Source organism: Coregonus lavaretus (genome assembly GCF_964263955.1).
Source record: "Coregonus lavaretus genome assembly, chromosome: 9".
NCBI lineage: Eukaryota > Metazoa > Chordata > Actinopteri > Salmoniformes > Salmonidae > Coregonus > Coregonus lavaretus.
Window position 1 is genome coordinate 35984816 of NC_139996.1, and position 7489 is coordinate 35992304.

At 45.3% G+C, this 7489-nt stretch overlaps 1 long non-coding RNA gene across 1 annotated transcript; it reads right to left on the reverse strand.

The window, feature by feature from the left end:
- Positions 1-3775: 3775 nt before the first annotated feature.
- LOC311134758 lies at positions 3776-4432 on the reverse strand. The gene is made up of 2 exons (XR_014613720.1): positions 4081-4432; positions 3776-3995 (listed from the first exon to the last, which is right to left on the reverse strand). It is a non-coding gene; the product is annotated as an uncharacterized lncRNA (long non-coding RNA).
- Between the last annotated feature and the right edge of the window lie 3057 nt (positions 4433-7489).

Genomic DNA, 7489 nt, shown 5'->3' on the forward strand with positions numbered 1-7489 from the left:
CCTAAGCACACAGCCAAGACAACGCAGGAGTGGCTTCGGGACAAGTCGCTGAATGTCCTTGAGTGGCCCAGCCAGAGCCCGGACTTGAACCCGATCAAACATCTCTGGAGAGACCTGAAAATAGCTGTGCAGTGACGCTCCCCATCCAACCTGACAGAGCTTGAGAGGATCTGCAGAGAAGAATGGGAGAAACTTCCCAAATACAGGTGTGCCAAGCTTGTAGCGTCATACCCAAGAAGACTCGAGGCTGTAATCGCTGCCAAAAGGTGCTTCAACAAAGTATTGAGTAAAGGGTCTGAATACTTATGGAAATGTGATATTTCCGTTTTTTTATTTTTTTTTATGAATGTGCTAACATTTCAGTAAACCTGTTTTTGCTTTGTCATTATGGGGTATTGTGTGTAGATTGATGAGGGAGAGGGGGAACAATTTAATCAATTTTAGAATAAGGCTGTAACGTAACAAAATGTGGAAAAAGTCAAGGGATCTGAATACTTTCCAAATGAACTGTACACCGAACATTTAACATTATAAACAAAACAACTATAGAGGATTGATTTTTGGCAGTGTTTTATGAAATACATTCTCTAAAATGTGAACCACCTCAGGGCTGAGTGGGATGGAAATGATACTTTGGAATATTACCTCCATTTGTCAACTAGATTTACATTAGATCCAGTTTCCATCAATAAGATGAAATTGAATTGAGGTTCCGTTTGAATGGACATAATGATTCATATTTGCTGCTCTCATAACACTCGGATGGCTTGTCTAAAGTAAAAAGCAAATACTGGAAAAGATGCCTTTTGGGTGGTCAGAAAAGGTCAGACAAAGTCATTTTTTATCAAAACGAACGTTTCAGTTGGTGTGTTACCTTCCTACATGGCTGGTTTTATGACTTCAAAATGCCATATGCGTGATTTAAATTTAAAAGCAATTTCCTATTGAGCCGACATAGGGTAATGTGAGCTTACTAGCCCCCCGGGTTAACATGCTCCCCCCTGCACCCCGCCGTAATTCTCACAGAAACCACTTTATGTCACCAATATTCACTCCAACAAAACGATTCTGAGGTAAGTTTATCTAATATTTCCTCATTTAGAAAAAGTTACTTACAGTACCAGTCAAATGTTTGGACACACCTACTCATTCCAGGCTTTTCTTTGTTTTAACTATTTTCTACATTGTAGAATAATAGTGAAGACATCAAAACTATGAAATAACACATATGGAATCATGTAGTAACCAATAAAGTGTTAAACAAATAAAAATATATTTTATATTTGAGATTCTTCAAATAGCCACACTTTGCCTTGATGACAGCTTTGCTTTTCCAACAGTCTTGAAGGAGTTCCCACATATGCTGAGCACTTGTTGGCTGCTTTTCCTTCACTCTGCGGTCCAACTCATCCCAAACCATCTCAATTGGGTTGAGGTCAGGGGATTGTGGAGGCCAGGTCATCTGATGCAGCACTCCATCACTCTCCTTCTTGGTAAAATAGCCCTTACACAGCCTGGAGGTGTGTTGGGTCATTCTCCTGTTGAAAATCAAATGATAGTCCCACAAAGATCAAACCAGATGGGAAGGCGTATCGCTGCAGAATGCTGTGGTAGCCATGCTGGTTAAGTGTGCCTTGAATTCTAAATAAATCACAGACAGTGTCACCAGCAAAGCACCCCCCCACCATAACACCACCTCCTCCATGCCTTAGGGTGGGAAATACACATGCGGAGATCATCCGTTCACCCACATCGCATCTCACAAAGACACGGCGGTTGGAACCAAAAATCTCCAGTTTGGACTCCAGACCAAAAGACAGATTTCCACCGGTCTAATGTCCAACGCTCGTGTTTCTTGGCCCAAGCAGGTCTCTTCTTCTTATTGGTGTCCTTTAGTAGTGGTTTCTTTGCAGCAATTCGACCATGAAGGCCTGATTCACACAGTCCCCTCTGAACAGTTGATGTTGAGATGTGTCTGTTACTTGAACTCTGTGAAGCATTTATTTGGGCTGCAATTTCTGAGGCTGGTAACTCTAATGAACTTATCCTCTGCAGCAGAGGTAACTCTGGGTCTTCCATTCCTGTGGTGGTCCTCACGAGAGCCAGTTTCATCATAGTGCTTGATGGTTTTTGCGACTGCACTTGAAGAAACTTTCAAGGTTCTTGACATTTTCAGTATTGACTGACCTTCATGTCTTAAAGTAATGATGGACTGTTGTTTCTCTTTGATTATTTGAGCTGTTCTTGCCATAATATGGACTTGGTCTTTTACCAAATAGCACTATTTTCTGTATACCCCCCTACCTTGTCACAACACAACTGATTGGCTTAAACGCATTAAGAAGGAAAGAAATTCGACAAATTAACTTTTAAGAAGTTAAACTTGTTAATTGAAATGCATTCCAGGTGACTACCTCATGAAGCTGGTTGAGAGAATGCCAAGAGTGTGCAAAACTGTCATCAAGGCAAAGGGTGGCTATTTGAATAATCTCAAATATAAAATACATTTTGTTTGTTTAACACTTTATTGGTTACTACATGATTTCATATGTGTTATTTCATAGTTTTGATGTCTTCACTATTATTGTACAATGTAAAAAATTGTAAAAAAAAGTAAAGAAAAACACTTGAATGAGTAGGTGTGTCCAAACTTTTGACTGGTAGTGTATACATATAATCTAATGAAGCAGCCAACGCTGTTGTCCCATGTATATAGAGACATTAAACACTGGACACATCCCGTTACTTTTATACTGTTTTTCACACAGCGTATTCATAAACTGTATTCTTCACTTAGCTCATTCTAATATATCTACTACTGTTCATTGCAATTTTTTACACTGTGTATACACAAAGCATCATTATGTACTAGATTATTGACATAGCTCTCTGTAAGGCATCTACTGCTGTGCATACAATTCTTAGTATACCTTGTTGGTGTATACACGCATAGATTGCATTTAGATTACTGATACATTGTTATTTGTGTTGTCAATTGGATTCGTTCTACATTCTTGATTACTTGTTTCTAGTTTTTGATTATTTTTATTTGCGTACTTGTTTGACATTTTACTACACTGTTTGGAACTGGTTACACAAGCATTTTGCTAGACCCACTATAACATCTGCTAAACTGTGTACGTGACGAATAAACTTTGATTTGATTTGAAGTTAGATCTACAGTGCCTTCAGAAAGTATTCATCCCCCTTGACTTATTCCACATTTGGTGTCTTACAGCCTGAATTCAAAATGGATTAAATATATGTATTTTCTCCCACATCGACACACACTACTCCATAATGACAAAGTAAAAACATGTTTTTAGAAATGTTTGCAAACTTATTGAAAATGAAAGAAAATAATATCTCATTTACATAAATATTCACACCCCTAAGTCAGTACTTTGTAGAAGCACTTTTGGCAGTGATTACAGCTGTGAGTCTTTCTGGGTAAATCTCTAAGATTTTTCCACACCTGGATTATTATTTTCAAAATTCTTCAAGCTCTATCAAATTGTTTATTGATCATTGCTGGACAAACATTTCCAGGTCTTGCCATAGATTTGTAAGTAGATCTAAGTCAAAACTGTAACTCGGCCACTCAGGAACATTCACTGTCTTCTTGGTAAGCAACTCCAGTGTACATTTGGCCTTGTGTTTTAGGTTACCCTGCTGAAAGGTGAATTCATCTCCCAGTGTCTGGTGGAAAGCAGACTGAACCTGTTATGATTTAACTGGATAGAACCCAAATGCAGACAAGTACACCAAGCCAGAGAAGGTTTAACAGGTTTATTTACAATGTTCAATAGTCCAGGTTTCCAATAATAGGGGAAGAGCAAGTCCAGGTTACAGGGAGGGTAACAGATCCAGGTCAGGGCAGGTGTGGTACCGTAATGGCCTAGTGTCCGTGGTGTGTCCAAAAGAGAGGTCCGGTAGTGGAGAGCAGGATGGTGGTGGCAGGAGTGAAGCGGAGGCAGGAGTCAGGTTCCTAATATCTGTGGCACAGGAGAAAAAGTAAATAGAACAGACCAAAAACACAAAGAGCAAAAATAAACAGGTTGAGTCGGCAGCGAGACTAACATGGTCGTCTTGACTATGATCTGACGATGAGTGGTAAGTTTGACCGGGTCTTAAAGGCTGAGGTGATTATGGTGAATGAGCTGCAGCTGGAACCCTGACTCCCGCACACCAGACTTCACTCCTGCAATCAAGGACAGACAGAGGGGAGGGAGAGAGCAGAGAGAGAGCTACCTAGCAGCAGTAGGCCTAACAGTACCCCCCCCTCTACGGACGCCACCTGGCGGCCGACGGGGTTTATCGGGATGTAACCTATGAAACTCTCGGACCAGAGCAGGATCCACAATGAAGCTCCTGGGCACCCAGGAACGTTCCTCAGGACCATAACCCTCCCAATCCACCAGGTACTGGAAACCACGACCCCGGCGGCGAACATCCAGAAGTCGCCGGACAGTGTAGACCGGACCCCCACCCACGATCCTGGGCGGAGGAGGGGGACGAGAGGGCGGGCACAGAGGGCTAACCGACACAGGCTTAATCTGGGAAACATGAAAGGTGGAATGAACCCGTAGGGAGGCAGGAAGCTGTAGCTTAACCGCGCAGGGGTTAACAATAGACAGTATCTTGAACGGTCCTATAAAACGAGGCGCCATCTTCTTAGACTCCACCTTCAATGGAAGGTCCCGTGACTTCAGCCATACCTCTTGACCAGGAGAGTAACCGGGAGCCTGGGACCGGTGACGGTTGGCTTGCCTCTGCATATACGCCGAAGCTCGGGACAGAGCTACCCTGGCCTTCCTCCAGACCTTGAAGCAGCGGCGCATGTGGGACTGCACCGAGGGTACCGCCAGTTCCCTCTCTTGAGAAGGGAACAGGGGAGGTTGATAACCCAGAGCACACAGAAAAGGAGACAAACCAGAGGAAGCGTTAGTCAAGGTGTTATGAGCATATTCCACCCAGGGGAGCATGGAGCTCCATGACCCAGGGTTAGACCCTGTGACACAGCGAAGAGCGGTCTCCATCTCCTGGTTTGCTCTCTCGGCTTGCCCGTTGGTCTGGGGGTGATATCCAGAGGACAGGCTGGATGTAATGCCCAAAGCTTTACAGAAAGCTTTCCACACCTGGGAGACAAACTGGGGACCCCTGTCAGAGACAATATCCGTGGGTAGACCATGAGAGCGGAACACATGTTCAACCAAAATATCAGCCGTCTCTCTGGCAGTGGGCAGTTTAGGTAGGGCCAAAAAATGAGCGAACTTAGAAAAACGATCAATCACCGTAAGAATGACAGTCTTTCCAGACGAGGGGGGAAGTCCAGTGACAAAATCCATAGCGATATGTGACCAGGGCCGGCTGGGTATAGGTAGAGGTCGTAGATGACCAGCGCTGGCCTGGGTGGAGTTCTTACTTCGTGCACATACCGTACAAGCAGCAATGAAGGCTCGAGTGTCCGCCTCCATCGTGGCCCACCAGAACTTCCGTCGCACAAAGTCAAGGGTCCGCGAAACTCCAGGGTGACAGGTAAGGGGAGACGAGTGAGCCCACTGAAGTACCTGGGAGCGAGCAGACTCAGGGACAAACATCCGGTTAGGAGGACCCCTCCCAGGGTCAGCTTGATGATGTTGAGCCTGTCTAACAATCCCCTCGATGTCACATGTGATGACCGCAATACTGCAGGTAGGAGGCAAAATGGGTTCAGGGTTACTACCAGTATCAACAGCCGAATGAACACGAGACAGAGCGTCAGGCTTGACGTTGCGTGACCCAGGACGGTAAGACAGAGAAAAATTGAATCTCCCAAAAAATAGTGCCCACCTGGCTTGACGGGGGTTGAGCTGCTTCGCTGACTGGAGGTAAGCCAGATTCTTATGATCCGTCCAAACGATGAAGGGTTGTTCCGCCCCCTCCAACCAATGTCGCCACTCCTCGAGAGCCAGCTTAACGGCGAGCAGTTCACGATTGCCAACATCATAATTCCTCTCTGCCTGAGAAAGTTTCCTTGAGAGAAAAGCACAGGGATGCAGTTTGTTATCTTCAGGAGAACGTTGTGACAACACCGCACCTACCCCAGTGTCGGATGCATCCACCTCCACGACAAACTGGCGGTCGGGGTTCCGGCTGCATCAGAATGGGAGCCGAGGCGAAGCGATGTTTCAGTTCTTCGAACGCTGATTCGGCCCCTTCATTCCAAGCGAACGGTCGTGAGATGGAGGTGAGAGCGGTGAGTGGCGCCGCAATGCGGCTGTAGTCCTTGATGAACCTCCTATAGAAGTTCGCAAACCCCAGGAATCGTTGAAGTTGTTTGCGGGTAGAGGGGGCTGGCCAGTCCGTGACAGCAGAGATCTTAGCTGGGTCCATCCGCAACTCCCCCTGAGCTATGATGTAACCCAAAAAAGAGGTCTCAGACACATGAAATTCACATTTCTCCATCTTCACAAACAGTTTGTTCTCCAACAACCTTTGCAACACCTGGCGCACATGCAGTTCATGTTCCTGGGAGGACTCTGAGAAAATCAAGATATCATCCAGATAGACAAAAACAAACCGATTCAACATGTCCCGAAGGACATCATTGACTAGTGCCTGAAAAACAGCAGGGGCATTGGACAACCCAAAAGGCATAACCAGATACTCAAAATGTCCCAAGGGTGTGTTGAAGGCAGTCTTCCATTCATCACCCTTACGAATGCGCACCAGGTGATACGCATTTCGTAGATCCAGTTTCGTAAAGATGGTAGCACCATGAAGGAGGGGAAAAGCAGAATTAATCAAAGGCAGAGAATACTTGTTCTTAATGGTGATGTTGTTAAGTCCACGGTAATCAATACAGGGTCTGAGGGTCTTATCCTTCTTAGCAACAAAAAAGAATCCCGCTCCTACAGGTGACGAGGAAGGACGCATAATACCTGCCGCCAAGGAGTCCCGAATGTAGTTCTCCATAGCCTCCGTCTCCGGCCGGGAGAGATTGTACAGGCGACTGCTGGGGAGCGGGGCTCCTGGCTGGAGGTCAATGGCGCAGTCGTAAGGCCGGTGAGGAGGAAGAGAAGTAGCTCTGTGTTTGCAGAAAACGGATGCCAGGTCATGATACACGTCAGGAACAGCAGAAAGATCAATGGACTCCAGTGGAGGTTGAGGCACAGTACTGGCAGGAGTCTGAGCAGAACACAAACAATTCACATGACAAAATGTGCTCCATGAAACAATTCTACCTGCCACCCAATCAATGTGTGGATTGTGTCTTATGAGCCAGGGGATACCAAGGACCAGGGGGGTCTGTGGGCAGTCGATAATATGGAATTGAATGTTCTCCTGATGATTTCCCGACACTCTAAGACAAACAGGAACAGTCTGATGGGTAATACGGGTCAACAATTGTCCATTTAGACCCTTAGCCTGCAGCGGACAGTCCATAGGAACAGTCTCCAAATCCATTTGTTGAGCCCACTCTCTATCCAAAAAGCTTTCGTCGGCA